Source organism: Falco rusticolus, chromosome 15 (genome assembly GCF_015220075.1).
Source record: "Falco rusticolus isolate bFalRus1 chromosome 15, bFalRus1.pri, whole genome shotgun sequence".
NCBI classification, from domain to species: domain Eukaryota; kingdom Metazoa; phylum Chordata; class Aves; order Falconiformes; family Falconidae; genus Falco; species Falco rusticolus.
Genome location: NC_051201.1, coordinates 9953894 through 9971117, shown reverse-complemented (window position 1 = coordinate 9971117; position 17224 = coordinate 9953894).

The window sequence follows — 17224 nt, the reverse complement described above, 5'->3', positions numbered from 1 at the left end:
CACAAGGAAAGAGAAATTAGGTATGTCTGGCACCTCTGCAATTCCACACTGATACTGAATGATCACCAAGACTGGGCCTACAAATTTGCTGGAGCAATTATGTAAAACTTTACCTACAGGCTTAGAATTAGAAATATATCTTTTAAAAGCTGATATTGCTTCATAGCACATGGCTGCTTTTTCTACTTGTTTACTTGGAGACTAATGCACTTGGAAATTTCTGACTATGGTATGTGCAGGGCATGGTGGGAGAGTGGTAGGAAACACAGAGTCCCCTCTCCTTTCCTTGCCAGACCTTTGCTTTTAGGAGACAGAGAGATGCAAATGAGCGTAACAGGGTAAGTGACTTACAGAGAGCTGCATGTAACCACAGACTCGGGAAATATGATGCATGTGAATGATGTAGTCATCTAAGACTAGTTCACACCTATCCTTAAAGAATCGTAAAGATTGCCTCAAACAAACCTTGTATAATTTCTCTATATTGAAAAGAAAGACTGAAATGGACGTTTGGATAAATAAACCTAGGGAGAACTGATAGGTGATTTTGTTTAAATCCTTTTGATTGCAGCAGAAATCAAATTTATTTTGCTGGAGGGTGACTTACCAGGCAAAGCACATTAAATCACTTTGCTTCCAAGGGAGATTGAAGCAGCAGATACATATCCATGCTGGAGAGGTAAGATGTCTGTTACATGCCCATTACACATATTTATGTCTGAGCTGCAAACTGAAAAGTATTCATGAATTTTATATGTTTTAAAAGTGTTTCCAGGTATGCCTTTAGCTTTTCAGCTAAGTCTAATCTTATACAAACTGCAAATTCCCTCTGTGCCTGCTATACCGTTTAATTTTTCACCCGTCAAGAAGTTGTGGGAGTTTCACTGCAAGACAGTAGTATAAAGATGGCAAAATGCAACCAAGCATATTAAAGGATATGTACTCCGTGCGAATGGCACAAACAGCGACTGTCAGGTCTTTACGGCACAAGTCCAGAAAGTGTCTGATCTGGTTTTGTGGAAATTGGGGACATCTCTGTAGGGTCAAATTTTATATAAATGTTGTAGGACTTAGTGGCTCGTGTTTTGTTTTGTTCCATGGCTGTAAGTCTCGAGCAGACCTCTAACAAGAAAGCTGCCACACGATCTGCATTTTCACATTGAGAAATGTTTTACTTTAGATTTCTGGTACAGAAAGGATGGGAACCACCTTCTTTGGGTCACATTTGCCATAAGTCTCTTGCCTTGGACAAGCCTGTTGTTTGGACGCAAGTCTCAGATACACTTAGAACACAAACAGGCATTTTCTTGTCATGTGAAGGAGCTAGGAAATGCTGGGGCTGTACATTCCTGCCTACACCTTCTGCTGTATGGCCCAGATGTCCATAAGGCAATTATATTACTGTAGCTGACACAGTGAAAGCAAGTTGCTCCCGTCTCTCCTAAAGAGCAGGTTGTGAGGCACTGCAGGGTGTGATGGGAGGCAGAGACAGCTGAGCACTGCATTATGGATGCATGCAGTGTAGCACACCGTGGAGAACATACAGAGCTTTGCTCTTGCCTGTCATGATAATAACACTTGTAAGCTGTGTGGGAAGGAAGGAGAAGATGGGGTGAAATACTAAATTTCTGACTTTTTGATAGTGAAAATATTGTGTAGAAACCTAGGAGGAAATGATCTTTTTCAAATCCAGACAAGGAACTCTGAGCTATTTTTGCTATGCATTTACTGTAGCAAATACACTTAGTGAAAATGAGAAGCAGCACACCTTGAGAGTAAATATGGCAGAAACAAAGGCTGGTTTCATCTTATTAACAGTCTTGAATGTTCAAGAGGTTTTAATCCCTAATTAGAAGTAACAGCTTTTACATTTTTTATAGCATATTGAACATTCACTTCAGGTACATGGAAAATTTTGTTTCTACTTTTGAGAGACATAAGAAGTTGTAGTAAAACAACAGGATGTTTTAGAATAACCTCAACATTTAGAATCCTGAAAACCAAAATTTGGTTCTTTCCAATAGCTGGATTATTATTTTTTTAATTTAATGAAATTAATATGATTTATAAACAATACCTAGATCGCTGAATTACGTTTGTTTTTTTTTTTCCTCTGGAGAAAAAAAGGTTTTGTGCAGAAAAGTGTCATTGATTTCAGTGCCTTAGGCTGTTTCCTGTTGGCTACATACAGATGAGAGTGGCATCTGCACACTCACACTATTGATTATACTGTCAGTTGATGGTAAAATTGCCCCCTCTGTGCCCACTCAAAACTGCTTCTTTGCATGTGCAATTAGCAGCCTTGTAGCTGGCTCTTAAATAGTATTGTTTATATGATCTGTTACCACCATGGTCCATGCTGATTAGCATACTATGAAATAACTTAATGTCCTTTGCCAGTGTCTTCAAAGCCATTGAAGATAATCTGGAATTTTGTTGTGCTTTTCTAGACTGCAGCAATGAAAGAAATAATGAAGACATCTCTATTAGTGATACAAAAAATATTAGAAGACCCCAACCAAATTAGTGGTAGAGCATCTGCAGGTGTCTAGCCACTGCTTTCTGTGGCTATATGTGGAAGACCTAGGTTTAAAATAATTCTCAGATGCTTCTGAAATTTGTAAATTTTCCACATTCTTCTCTCAGTCCACAATAAGCCAGGTGTTCTTCCAGTGAAATACTGGACTACGGTCTGTCAGACTTACATAAATAAGAGGAGATTACGACCCAAAGTCTTTAAAATCTTTGTGTCTAATTATCTATAAGTATTCAGAGAAGTAAGATTAAACTCTGCGAATGCGGGCAAATCCCACCGTATTAGCCTTAGGTTATTTGAAATCAAGGAGTCTCCCTTTCTTTACTAAGAGTACTGAGTAATATATTTACAGATGAGGTGTTACTTTGAAGTCAGGATCTTGTCTTTGATCAAAAGCCTACATACAGCTTCCCTCATGTCTCTCGGAAAGAGACAGTACTTGTATCACACTGGTGTGGGTTGTTTTTTTTTAATGTTTTGGACAGCAAAAATGACATTTACATGAAACAGTAATCCTGGGAATGTATGAGATAAGACAATTTCAACTACGAGTTGAGAGAGAGTCTCACAAGCAGACTTTAAATCAAGTAGAATAGCATCATACTCACTTTGCCTCCCTTACCTGCTGTTAATTAAAGTAATGATAAAGGAGGTCTGTCAACATTAATATGATGAAAACTGAAACATACTCAAAATTTTCTAGATGAAAACACTGGTAATCAGTATTACAGAAAAAAAGGTTTTGAGTAAATGCTTTTAATTCAGCTTACTTGTTTAAGAGGTGTAAATATACTACAGCAGAGCAAAGGCAAAGGGCATAGAGACTGACAATGCAGTATTTTATTATGTTCCTAAGGAGGATAGAGAAGGCACAATACAATTAAAAGGAAAAAAACGCTTGAGTACTGGCTTGCTTAGTCTTATGTAGTCATTCAGGGCACTAACTTTAACAGGACTGTGTATTTGGATCAATGATATTATCTTTCTGGTGGGTTTATATTGACTGACCATGGATTGTTATATGTTGGGGATTTTTTAAAATGTAAACATGCATGTGTCTATCCTGGGGGGAAAAAAGGGAATCTGAAAGAATAATATGTTCTGTGCACACAGCAAGGAAACACAACTGAGGCATCTCTGTAAATATTTTTTTAATAAAGAGTTTCTAGCTTATTGTATAGCACGAGTAGACCTGAATATTTTGGGTGGGCGAAGCATTACAGCTGCTCTTTGTGGACACATAAGTAGTGTTATCTTGGCTAAAACTCGGAATAAGTAGCTCTGTTGTTTTATTTTTGTGGCATGTTAATGTAGCATGGACAAGTTTTTAAATGACTCTTTGAAGCCACCAAAGCTTCTTTACTGAAACCTTTAATGACAGAACTATCAAATACGTTACAGAGCAAACCACGCTGTAACACAAAGATTGCCTTATCCAGGCATCACGTCTCTCAGTATGCACTGTAATCATGAGTGTCCATGAAGCACTTGCTTACCTGCAAAAGGGGTATTGGGAAGCTATTTATTCTTGTGCATCAAGTCTCTTAACGTCACCTAGTAGCTCTAAATAAGCAAAACCTGTGCTGTGTGGTTAGCTAAATGTTTATTGAAAAACCATTATGCTAGAGAATACTTGTAGCCCTCAAGAAATGGTGGGTTGGGACACCTGCGTTATGGCAACGGTGTTCCCCCTTTAAGGAAATTAAGTGCTGCTGTTGGGAGCTAAACAAGAATGTCAGTCTCAGCCCGTGGCACAGCCAGCCTTACGGTTTGTTTGGCCAAAACTTGGGTTCCCATATGAGCTTGTCTCCTGTCCATATTCTAACCTGGAGAGAAAAAGGGACAAAGAATTATGACCCATTCACATTTCTGTATGATTTATTTTTTTTTTTAACTAGGAGAAAACAGAAGCATTTTCTTTTTAATATAACTTTTTATGATTTAGTATTCTTAAAACACTGAAACCAAAATGGGAAAAGTATGATGCCTACCCAATCAAATGGCTGTTGAAAAAGGCAAACTAATATGAAATACTAGTAGAAAAGTGCAGGCAAATAGAAGAATAAAGTCCAGCTACTTAAATATCTGGAGAAAAAAGGACTATAGCTGTGCAAAGAGTGCTTGGATACTGTTCTTCCAGTTACTGTATTAAGCCAGGTGGAATTCCACAAAGTAGATTTCTGCTGGTGAAATTTCTTCAGCAGAAGTGGACTATTTTGCTTTCTGTAGTATCAGTTGAGCCTTGTATGTAATACAAAGCTGCATAACTGTAATTTTCTGCATTATGTAATTCTTACCCTTAAAACAAAATTAGGCAAAAGAACTTAAAGGACTTCAGTGAGGAAAGGAACTATAAATTGTTTTGACAGGTAATCTTTGTGATTCAAATAGCATTTATGAAGTCTGTAAATCCAAATTCTAACTCAACTTTGCACATTGTACCTTATCTTTACAGTATGAATATGCCACAATCTGCTCAAGAGTTTTTTTTAATACTTAAATACAATTGCAAACTCTGTAAATATTCAGTATTGCATCTACTTTTTTTAAAAAAAAATGTGGGCTTCCATGATGACTCTGACTTGAAGTGGAGTTTTCTGTCTCGAGCTAGGAAGTACAGCTGTGAAAGGGGGTAGTTTCGCCTAACCAAAACTGTGAGAGAGAGCAGGGGGGGCATAGCATGATTTGAGATGTAAGAGCAATACTTTTTTTTTTTTCTTCTGAACATTCTACCTTGTGCTGACTCACTACTGTTTCCAGCAGCCTTCCTTAGCGTATTTCTACCTCAAACTTAATCTCCTTCCCAGGATCACTTCTCTCTTCCCAGTGATTTCAGTTTTCACTTTTTGAAATCTTTGTCTCTGTTATAACAACCCCATAGAAATAATTAAAATACAGAAGAAAGTAAGGGGTTTCTTCCCCAATATCTGATTGGCAGCACTAAACAAGATACTTCTGTTTTTACCATTTTCCTCTGCTTCACCTGTCCTTTAAATTTTGGAATGGTAACTACATGGTGTATGTCTGCATTGCACCTCGCGTAAGGGAATACTGCTCTTTGTTAATTTGTAATTATATTATTGTATTTTGATTTAGTTTGAATGAGTGTCATCATCTTGAATTCAGAACTGAATAGAAAAAAAAGTATCATTACTCCCAACTATAAGTGGAAATAAATAAAGACAAAATAATCTCTTTGTTATTGTTTATCTTTTTCTCAATAACCCAAAATAATGAATTGTTCTTCCATCCTACAACATAGTCTTCCCTTAGGGAACTAGGAAATGAGATATCAAGAATGTCAAAAATCAAGATGCAATTAAAAAGCCTGGGAGTGTAAGGTCTCAGAAATACCAGAGTGCTTTTGGACCTTCAGTTTGCACTTCATAAGCAGAGCACACAAACTTTCACTCCAGACTTGTAGTCACCTCTACAAGTTTGTCATAAGAGTTCACGGCTAAGAGAAATAGCTTTTTGATATTTTCCTTTTCCACATCAATCCTCTGTCTGTTTTTTCTTCAAATGCTGATTTCTTTAGGCTTCTGGTGCCCTGAGAAGTGTAGAAATGTGAGATGCAAAAAGAAAACCTTGGAAGTACTTTAACAAAGCAGCTTTGGTGTCTCACAACTCCTGCCCAAATGTATAGGAGCATATACAATGAAAGTACTGTCTTTGCATTATTAATAATGCTATCAACTGAATAGCATAATGCTTTATAATTTTATAACCTTCTTCCAAAATTAATTCTGCATTCTATAAAAATTAAATCAGTCTAAGTCTCTGCCAGTTCAGTGGAGTCATATATGACGAATTATTTCTTATTTACACCAGTGTAATACCTCATGTAAATTATCATGAGCTTTATCTCTCAGCCTCCTGTTGGTCTTAAAATGAAAATCATCTAAGGTCTGCCATAACTGCAGAATGGCGGGTGTGTGTGTGTGTATGTGTGTGTGTGCATGTCCACCCATCTCTAAAGTTTTTAAAAGACAATCCAATTACTCACACTTCAAATGTCACTTAACCCATTGTTTGAAATGAACAGTGCAGAGTCCTATAACTGTTTAATGAATGCACATCACAGGACACCATGACCTGTGCATCTCTGATGAGGACTGATTATTTCTGTTCTATTTGTCACCTTTGAAGTATGATATACAGTCGTTTTTAATTGTGAGGTGTTTTGGAAAAGAGAGACAACGCACTTACATGCAACAGGGTTAGATTTATTTTGTGTGATTACTAACAAGTGCATTGTTACAAGATGTATGCTGGAGAATGCTAGTGACCTACACACACCTTGAAAATTAGTACAAGGCGAATTAGCAGACAGTCACAGAATTTGCCACAGACATTTTTTTTAAAGTGTTAAGAGAATTAATAAAAGATGTTCAGTGTAGATGCTGTATGTATAACATGTAAAGTCATTCACCATTCAGTTAAAAATCTGGCTGTCGCAGACATGTACTCTGCTCTTGTCTATAGGCAGTCTTAAAAAATTGCTGGATTTATAAAAGAAATAAAGTTTACTTGCTATTTAAATCCATTGCTTTATTTGATTTGTATTTCAGCATCCTGAAGGTTTAAGAAGAACCAGTGTTGGGCCCTGGGGCATTTCCCTTGCCTGCTTAGGGGTGCCTACAGCCAATACTGACTTGGTTACAAATGTGAAAGCACTGTTTGTATGGATACCACAGATGCTCTTATTTCTGAGAGCAATTCTATGGCCAATTCTCGTGATGCTGATTTTTAAAACAGATCAAACATGGAAACAGCAGGGGAGAAAAATCAAAGATGTCTTTCCTATTTAATATAGGCTTTTGGATGGAGTAACCATCCAGAATTAGGTTTCAGAAGCATGATTCCTTTTCTTTGCAGAATGAAACATTATAGACTTATGATACCAGGGGAAAAAAGCTGGCTCTCCTAGTGCATGATCTGTTATATAAAGTACTCAGACAGCTGATTAATCTATGGGAGTTGGTAATCATTTGACTCTAGATATTTTGTTCAAATGTTTTTTTTCAGTGATTCATGAAGCCCTTATCAGAATTCAAAAAGCACTTCACGAATCAACTAGGAGCTTAAAAAAAAAAAATTAGCAGTAATGAGCTCATTTCCATAGAAATAGGACTAGGCTCACTGGTGGGTCAAACTGTTTTCTGCACTTCCACTTTCCAGTATTTTCCTCAATTCTTCTCTGTTTATTTCATGCATCATTATCTTCCATTTTCTGTATATCTAAACCATGCCATTTGGCTTTTTGTTCTCTAACCAGCAACTGCCACTTCAAGGTATCTCAAAATGGTGGTAAAAAATTGTGATCCATATTTCGCTCAATAAAGTTTAAAATTAATTGTCATATTGAAAGCCATTATTCCTGACAGTTTCCTCAATAGATTACAAATCATAGTTTGAAGTAGCATTGAGCAAAAATTTGTAATGTGCAAGCCTCTCCATTCCTGCTGGATTAGTAATGTGTTTTAATGATATTGCATTTGTATTCTTTCAGTTTTCTTTCATGAGACATCAAAGAAGCAACAGAATGTATCTTTCATATTCCAGACATACCACAATACTTCAGTGTTTTCCATTCCTTCAGATTCACTGCTAACCAAGATGAAAGCTAGGGTCTTATGAGCAAAACCTAAGCCATCGGAAAAGAAATGGTATCCCTTTGAGGTTCTCAATTTGTTGGAAAGAGGGAATTGCTTACAGTTTTATACATCACAGCGTAAGACTTGTTTTGGCAGGTTCCAGAGAAGTAACGCTGTCGTCACGTTCAACAGGCCAGTATAGAAGGTCATGCAGTGGTGCTGGATGTGTTCAGCTTGTTTTGTGGGCTGTCATCCAGGAGATGAAGAAGGAACAAGAAAGAACATTTCATGGCTTGAAATTGCATACACAGACTTCCTACTGAAGGCTATGCACATTGTTAAGGAAAAACAGAGAAGACTTAATAATCAGAAGAGGGAACTGGCCTGTGAATGGACTGGATTTGGTTATCTGTGTCCATGATGTAACTGTAAGCCAAGGTATAAATGTTGATGTTAATACGTTATCCAGATGCACGTATTTCAATAGCACCTTATTTACAAATGGCTAATATGCATTAATACCTAACAAAAAAGAGAAGCTATTCTCAGCAGCTCTACATCATACAATAGAAAACCTTGTGATCCTGGAAGACAAAGGAGTTTGAACAGGAAAATAATATTGAAATCCCTTATATCAAGGGAGAAAAATCTCTTCAGGAAGTATGCTGCTGGGAAGGTATGGCTTTTTCCTAAGTTGTGTCAGGTGAGTCCACATCTAGACCTAAAGATGAAAGACTAGTTCTGCATGCATTAGACCTGTGTATCTCCTAGGATTGATACTGTAGAGTTACATTTGGTTATAGAGGGGGGAAGTGAACTGTATCTTTGCTGAAACTTGCATTTATCTCAGTTCTGGAACAGGTGGGAATTGTATGCCAAAACAAATGGCTTCAAAGAGGAAAACAAAAATTTGTTCTGGAAATAGACTTTCTACCAAAGGTGGTGGAATCGTGATCTGAAATTCTGATAAAGCAGAGTCATGACATGGAGTAGGAAAAGGAGGGTAAAGCCTGCAAGGTTAATCTCCTTTTCAGAAGGCGTAATATTTTCTGAGTGGATATTACAAGTGGCATAGCATAAGCCAGTCACTGCTTCCCTTCAGGAAAGAGAAAGGGTATCATAGTCTTTCTTTCCTTTTTCTCATTTTTACCATGCATAAGCATATACCAAATGAAAATTTGGTCTACTGTCTTGTGTATCACATTTGCTATGAGAGCAACACTACTGGGACCAATGATATGCATATTTTAACACTAGGCAAAGGTGCAAATGGCTTTAAAACGCAATTAGACAAAAGCACAAAGCATAAGGTCATTAGTGACTATTAAACAAAACAGACAGGGTAAAGCAATAGGTTTAATCCTCTCTAACCTAGTGATTGCTGGAAGCTGCCTTCTCTGGGAAGTATGTCAGAACAGAGTCATGCTGGAATGCATTTCTTGCACTCTTTCTCGATGTGTCTGTGGTGAAATGCTGCTGGAGAAAGGAGGTCAGCTAGGCAGTCCTGGAGCAGCAGACCTTTTGCATGTAAGAAGAGAGATACAGCAAAGTCCCCCCTTCTTACTGTGTTGTGCAGTGTGGCAGAATGATGATTCCAAACTCCCCCAGGAAATGTAGTATTTTTAGAGTATTTGATTTGTATTAAAGGGCATAATAAAGCTAGCTGCTAGCTTGCATTTCAAAACTTATGTAATGAAAGCAGGTAAATCTTTGCTGGATAAGAATAAGAAATCTTGCAACATACATTAGATGGCACACTCCTCACCTATTATTTCTATAAGAGACAACTCTGCTCTTTTTCTCACGGTAAGTGATACCTTTTTTGTGAGCAATGGTACTGAAAGCCATGGTGGTGCATGTGTAATGGGTTGAAAATGGACACATGAAACAGAGTGAAATCTACTACAGACTACTGAGATTGTTATGATTTCTTTACTTCCTGCTCTCTTTAGGGTGGCTTAAGTAGTGATAGTAAACATTTACTAGTCTATTTGTGAGGGAGGTTTTTACTTTCTTTTAGAAAGTACAGTTGAGAGTCTACAGGATATTAGCTAATGGGACAATGCCAAAAAAACCCAGGCCATATGATTAGTTTTATTCTGTTTCTTTCTGGTTTGCCTCTTGAAGGAAATTCTATTGGGATAAGAGTAATCATGCAGACCTTTTATAGTTCCTCCAGGCTCTTCCCTGCTACAGATCATTCTGGACTTTGTAAAAGAAATGGGGAACTCTCCTGGTAAAACTTTATAGTGGCTAGTTTTCTGGTTAATTGTCAGCTGATTTTTCTGACACTGATCTGTAATGCCATCCTTCCGTGGAGGAATTATCGAGGATGTCTTCTTACTGAGCACAGATGAAGGAAAGTTTCCTTAGCAACAGGAATAACATGGAATACTGAAATGCTCTCTGGTGACTCTCCTTGTTTCTGTACAACAAAAAAAGCTTTTTTTCTACTTTATTTTTTTGTACAGTATAAAGACTCAGACACACAACCTGACATTTCCTGCCTACTTTCAATGTTTCAAGCAAATGAAGTTAAAAAAATAGTAATCCTTCAGGAATCATTCAAGTAATTCTCTTAGTACGCCAAATTTCTACATTAATTAATTTGCAAAAGCCTATTAGCATGTAGCACCAAAAAAAAAAAAAAAAAAAGGCATTATTTAGCCTGACTTGTAACCAAGGAAACGTGTATGCTTAATAACTGAGATAATATTTTACACTTCTGTAGCACTTATCTAGCCATGCTTTACCAATCTGGAGGACTTTAAGGCCAGATTTTAAATGCATTTAGACATCTACAGATGCAGATAGGTGCCTGGAGAGCTTTCAGAAAGTGATTTCAATAATCTGTCAGTTATTTGCTAGCTCCCTTGTGAGCGACAGCAAAATACTGATTCCAGTGGTACAGAAGAAGGTTAGGAAAAAAGCCACAATAAAGCTTTGAAAGAGTTAAGAGAGAATCCAACCTTATGATTCCTACCACTGTGCTTTAATGACTAACTAATGTTCCCTGCAAGGCAAGACTGGGTAATTAATGCAATTTAGGAAAAAAAAAAGAAGAACATTTTGTTTGAAGTCTACACCTGAATGGTAAGACATCATCTGGCTGTTGTCCTGCAGAGGTAGCTCACCTTGAAACGGCACCCTGGCTCAGTCCCCTCTGTTACCCACTGTGACCACTTCATAACTCAAGCCCTCCACTATCATGGCAAGGGACAAACACTGAACTGCAAGAAGCCTTGTGGGGCAATAGATCTATTTGCTCTCAGTAACTAACAGCCACAACATCTTAGCTCCTGTCATAACTGACTCCAGCTCCACCTTTCAAGTACAGTATTTGGAGGGTTTGGTTTCACTTTTCTGGTAGGATATGACTGCCCTCTCTAAATAACACTCCTAGCCTTTGATTTGCTGAGACTAAGCATGACAAAGCTTTTATTTTCTACAATAGCTCCTCCATCATTCCAGTGCTCCTTGTCTTTGCTTATTGTAGTTTGAATTCATCTTCCCAGAACGTGGGGTTAAAGTATATTAGAACTCCAGTACCAAAAAAAAAAAAAAAAAAAAAAAAAGTTTTAGGTCCTCAAAATAGGAATATTTTCCACCTCCTCAAATGGAAGTTAGCCAGAAATTTCTACACATATAGTACCACAGCTATGGGAAGGAAAGGTTTGTTATTAGGTCCATTGCAATGAAGAGTTTTCTTTATTCTATCCCTTGAAAAGGAGTTTTGGTCTGAAAATCTTGTTGGGTAAGTTATTTAATTATTTCCTGCTTTTTGCTAGTGTAGGCAACATAATATATTATGAGAAGTAAATTAAGAAGACAAAACTAACAATATTAAATAATACTTGGAAAGCGGTATGCTAGTTGAGGGTGTGAATTCAGATATGCTATTCTGATAGTACTATAATTTCATTGATTCTCTCAACTGGGAAATGACAGTTAAAAATATCCTGCCAAAGCTCAAAATATCTATTAGATAAAATATCTAGTACTGGAATATAACTGGAATTCAGTGGGCATATTTGTTGAGGAATATAAACAAACAAACAAAAACCCCCAAATTCTTTTTGGTGTGAAATCTTTGTATCATGTATTTTTATGCCAGTTTGTCTTTCCAAAGGACAATGTTTAAAACCAGTTAAAACAAGTGAGTATATCTCATTACATTTTCTTGTAGGGTATACATTTATTTGTACTTTTCGCTGTGCAATAATAAAACGGCGTAACAGGAACATCATGGTCAGAAGAGATTTAATTGTAATGCAAGTTTAATTGCCATGAATGACTTACAACCATATTATTAACAATACAATACATGTGATATTTTTACATGTTTGTGGGGTGCAACACTGACATATATTTGCCAGTAACTGACAAACTAAATTATGGCTCAGAGAATAGAAAAAGTTATTCTATGTCATCGTTACGTGATGAACATTGAGATATATAAACCACTGCAACAGAGCATTAGAGTGTTTTACATTGAATCTCCCATGACAAGATGACATTTTCCACCTGTTAAAAAAAACAACAGAAGATTGCACACCTGCTAAATCTCAGATAAAGAATACAAGAATGACAGCATCATGGTTAGGATTTCACCTTATGGGCCTGGTTTTTTTGTTTAGACATTGTTTGGCAGCATTCTGTAGCTACTGCCTGCTGGCATTTCTGATGTGCTGGCCGTTTAAAGGAAGACACAGACATCCTGGAAAAGGGGTTTTGAAGACTCATAAATAAGGCCTGGGCACATAATGGAGCACCACTGACCCAGGAAGTGAAAAAATTGCGAAGAACTTGGCCTGCTGGTAGTTTCTGGATTTTCAGCATGTCCCTTTTTCTGGAATGCTGCTTTTCAGACATCCTCAGCAAGTGCTGTGTGTGCACGTGCAGTGTTGTGCGATGCAGGGATAGCAGCATACCTCTGTGTGCTAAAGAACTGAGCCACGTGAATTAAATCTGTCACGCAGTCTATCCCAGGGTGCTATTCATGGTGCATGGTAAACTGCGCGTTTGCTCAAACATTTCTTTCCAGATTTCTCAAGTGGAAAAATGGGAGTGCTATGCAACCCAAAATCTCCTGGGGAGATCTCCTGAGAAAATGCCCCCCTGAGGGGAAGCTGAAATTACAGGAGCAGTGCAGGGAGCTTTGGAAATATAATGCAACACAGATACATTGGTTCTGAGGCAGTTCTGTGGAAAATTCATGGATGAAATTCCTTGGACAGAAATTTCCTTTTGATATAAGTCAGAAGTTAATCACACATTAAAACCCCATAAGCTTACCTGGCTCCATAGCTCATCTACAGCTATCAGTGATTCCACAGCATATTGCAGTACTTTGCTTAGGCTCAGCAGATTTTCCACCTCTTTTAATGTATTTATTACATATACTGCAATGCTGTCACTAACGTAGGAAAGTCACCAGTAATTTATGATTACATAATGGCCAAGTTTATTTGCTTTAGATGCACTGAGCATTAGTCTGGAACAGCTTGTGTCACAGCTTTTGTGAACAAGTTGCCATTGGGATTTCACTGTTGTCCTTACTGCAACACTATGGCAAAAGGGATGGCCTGAGGATGTGTCTTCTCTATAAAATAAATATAGGCTTCTGGACAAAGAGGGAGTCTTTACTGGCTACCAGCAACGTGATTTCTATTTTATGCATGTGTGCTGTTTGGAATGTGCTTCCTGTAAGTAACCAAATGCATATACACTAGCTTATTATTAGGTTATTATTTGACTAGCGTGCTGAAGAGAGGAGAACGTGTTAGCTGGAGCATATCTCACTGACTAGAAACTCACAATTATTTCACTGAAAGACTACAGGTTAAAGGTAGAAGTTATTTGTCAATTTCTATCAGATTTGGCTGGTAATTTCGACAAAATAAAAGGCAAAATACTCCAAATTTTGCGGTTTCCCAAATGCTTTAGTTTTGTTTGCATTTTTAATAAGAGCAGAGGAATAGGCTGGTGTAATTTGCATGGTATCGGGGTGGTTTGCTGTGTTACCTGCTTAACCTGGGAGCTCGTCTTGTGGACATGTTTTTCTTGTTACGGCTTGTCACAGCTGAGACATCAGGTGGCAGAACCTGAGGAGGGGTGTTGGGGTCTGTGGGCATGGTGGGCCCCCCCCATTGCGGGTGCCAGGCTGCCATGCAACCCCAGTTGGACTGTGGGCCGCAGCTGGTGTGGGTGTGACAGTCATGCCAAACCTGTTGCTTTTCATATTAAACACCTTGTTTTGTGCCGCCTAGAATGCCTCTGGCTTTTGTTCCCTGTGGTGGGAAAGCTGGGCTCTGACATCCCCTTTACCCCACGCACCCACCCACCTGATTTCCAGTTGCAATCATGTGCGCTTGCAGGGGCTGATCCAGGCTTGGCGCCAGGTGCCCACCCAGCTCCTCAGCACAGTGAGGAAGAAGACCCCAAACTTGTGGGTCAAGCTAAAGGCAGTTTAATGGAGCAATAGCAAAAGTCGTGCATGGGGAAATGAAGGAAAACAAAAAATGTTTTTCTTCAGTTCCCATCAGCCGGCGATGTTCGGCCACTTCCTGGGAAGCAGCGCTTCAGCACGCGTAGCGGTTGCTCTGGAAGACCAACGTCGTAAATAACAAATGCCCCTTCTTCCTCCTCCTTTCTCTTGCCTTTTATATCTGAGCAGACATCATATGGTATGGAATATGCCTTTGGTCACTCTGGCTGCGTCCCCTCCTGAGATCGTGCCCACCCCCAGCCTGCAGGTGAGGGGGGGCTGGCGAGACGGCCTTGGTGCCGTGCGGGTGCTGCTCAGCAGCAGCCAAAACGCTGGTGTGTTATCACCCCCTTCCCGGCCACCAGTACAAGCGCCGCGCTGTGAGGGCTGCTGTGGGGCTTGGCCAGACCCAATTCAGCACTGATTGCACCTGTGCCAGGCTGGGCCCTCCCAAGGGCCGGGGAGCCTAATGCCTGTCGCCTGGGGGTGGCAGAGCCGCTGCCCGCCCCTGAGGAGAGCGGGGTGGGCCCCTGCACAGGCCCTGGGGAGCGCCCGCCCGCTGCCCTGAGGTGGCCCTTGGCACACGGCTGCTGGCCGGCACTTTGGTGTCCCGGAGGCGGTGAAAACAGTTTTTGTTTTTGCCTGAAGCTGGTGTGGAAACCTGTGAAGCAAAGCCTTCCAGTCAGCAGTAGCTGCGGGCCTGCTCCACTCAGGGGTTCGTGTAGATGAGCCACAGGAATAGCCCTGGCAGGTGGGCGATGCCTGCGAAGCCATCGTTCTTTGAGGACAGCCGAGGGCATGGAGCAGGCCAGGATTTGTGTCTGGTTTATAATGTTTATCGTGGTTCCTTGCACGTGTGCTGTGCTAGTCAATCAGCCTGGCACCGTAGCCCAGGAGCTGGCTTTTCCCGCTCTCCACTGCTTGGTGGTGGCGTGTGCGCGCTGGGCAGGAGGGCAGACTCTGTCATGCTGCTGCCACTCACGCTGCTTTCCCCACGCTGACCCCCTCTGCCTTCATGTCACCATGTGGTAAGTGTTACTTATTAATTATACTGACAGTGAAAATGATTTTTTTCTTTGTCAGGTTGGAGTATGACATCTATCCTTAGTTTATTGTGCGTATACCGTGCTCTCAGATCTTGTTTAGTGCTTTCAGATCCCATAGCCAGTACGGGCCGTTCAGCTGCAAGAAATATACACTCCTGTTAGTGCATTTCCAATAATATTTAACTTATCTTCTTGTAACATACACAAATAAAGCTCTTCAAAGAGACGAAAACAGGTGCAATGCAAAAGTTGAATAAAAAGCTTCTTCTGTACCCTGGCTGCCCCTGAGGAAAATGAAGGGGTTGTTCCCAGAGCCCTGGTGCTTGCCTGAGTCAGCAGGGAGTCTGAAACATTTTTTTCCATGAACCTGAGTTGCATTAAAACTGCTGGTGACTGCTGCACACTAGTGATCAGGGAAGTCTGTGGTTTATAGACCTTGCCTTGGTGAATTTTGTATTAATTTGTCCTGGAACAGAAGAAATCCAGGTAATTGTTACAGAGTAGGATGCCTTAGAAAACACACACATCTCCCCGCCCGCCCCCCCCCCCCCCCCCCCTTACAGGTACAATTCACAAAATTGAAATATTTTAAGTTGTTTATGGAATGTTAAACTAGTTAGAGTGAAACTGATTTTTTTTAGAGCAGTCTCAGTGTATATAGGTTATACTCCCAGTGCAGCTCTGATGATGAAGTTTGATGGTAAAGTCTCCAGGATTATTTTCCCACCTACAGATCTGTCACTCTGTTTTGAGTGTAAGGCTGCAATAGAAGGTGTGGCAGGACAGATGCTTAATTTCTTTCCAGGTAAACCAGGAAACATGCGGGTTCTTTAGTCCTTGGCTTGGATAGTGTGCATTGTGCTCCTACTGTGGATTTTAGCTTTTGGTTTGGGTTTTTTTTGTTTGTTTGTTGTGGGTTTTTTTTGTTTAAATTACTACCTTTCCTCTTCTAAAGTGCATTTAAATACTTATTCATAGCTACTGTTTTAATGCTGAAATTAAGTTGTGATTCCTAGTAGATCAAGATAAATACTAGAATCTGTGTTTTAAGACTTTTTTTTCTTCTTCTTGTTATCTTTCTCTTCCTAGTCGCTATAAACATGTGACAATTTGAAGGTGTTGTAATTTTCTGCGAAAGAGGCTGCTAAGATCTGCAGCAGGTAGAGACAGGGTTAGCTGTCTGACGGCCCAAAGGAAGGGGAGGCAGCCAAAAGTGCTCTGTACTTCTGAAGGGCAAGAAGACTGAATTGCAGAAAGGGTCCTAACCCATCAGAGCTGGGTGTGCAGAGCTTGGGATGACAGTTCTGGGTCTATGAACAGTCTCTGGCCGGTTCTTTGATCTTGGACTTTGACTTGCTAGCAAAAGAGTCAAGACTATTCAGTGCCAGACTCAAAAATCTCAAAGGAGGAAAGGAGAAGCATTAGGGCTACTTTCACCTTTTGTAAGAAAATCTAAATCCTAGCTGTGAAATGTCATGCTACTTTTCATCACTAGTTTAAAAAATACAGTACTTTTAGAAATGAGTCTATTTTAGAGGCAAATTATCTGTAGGTGTAA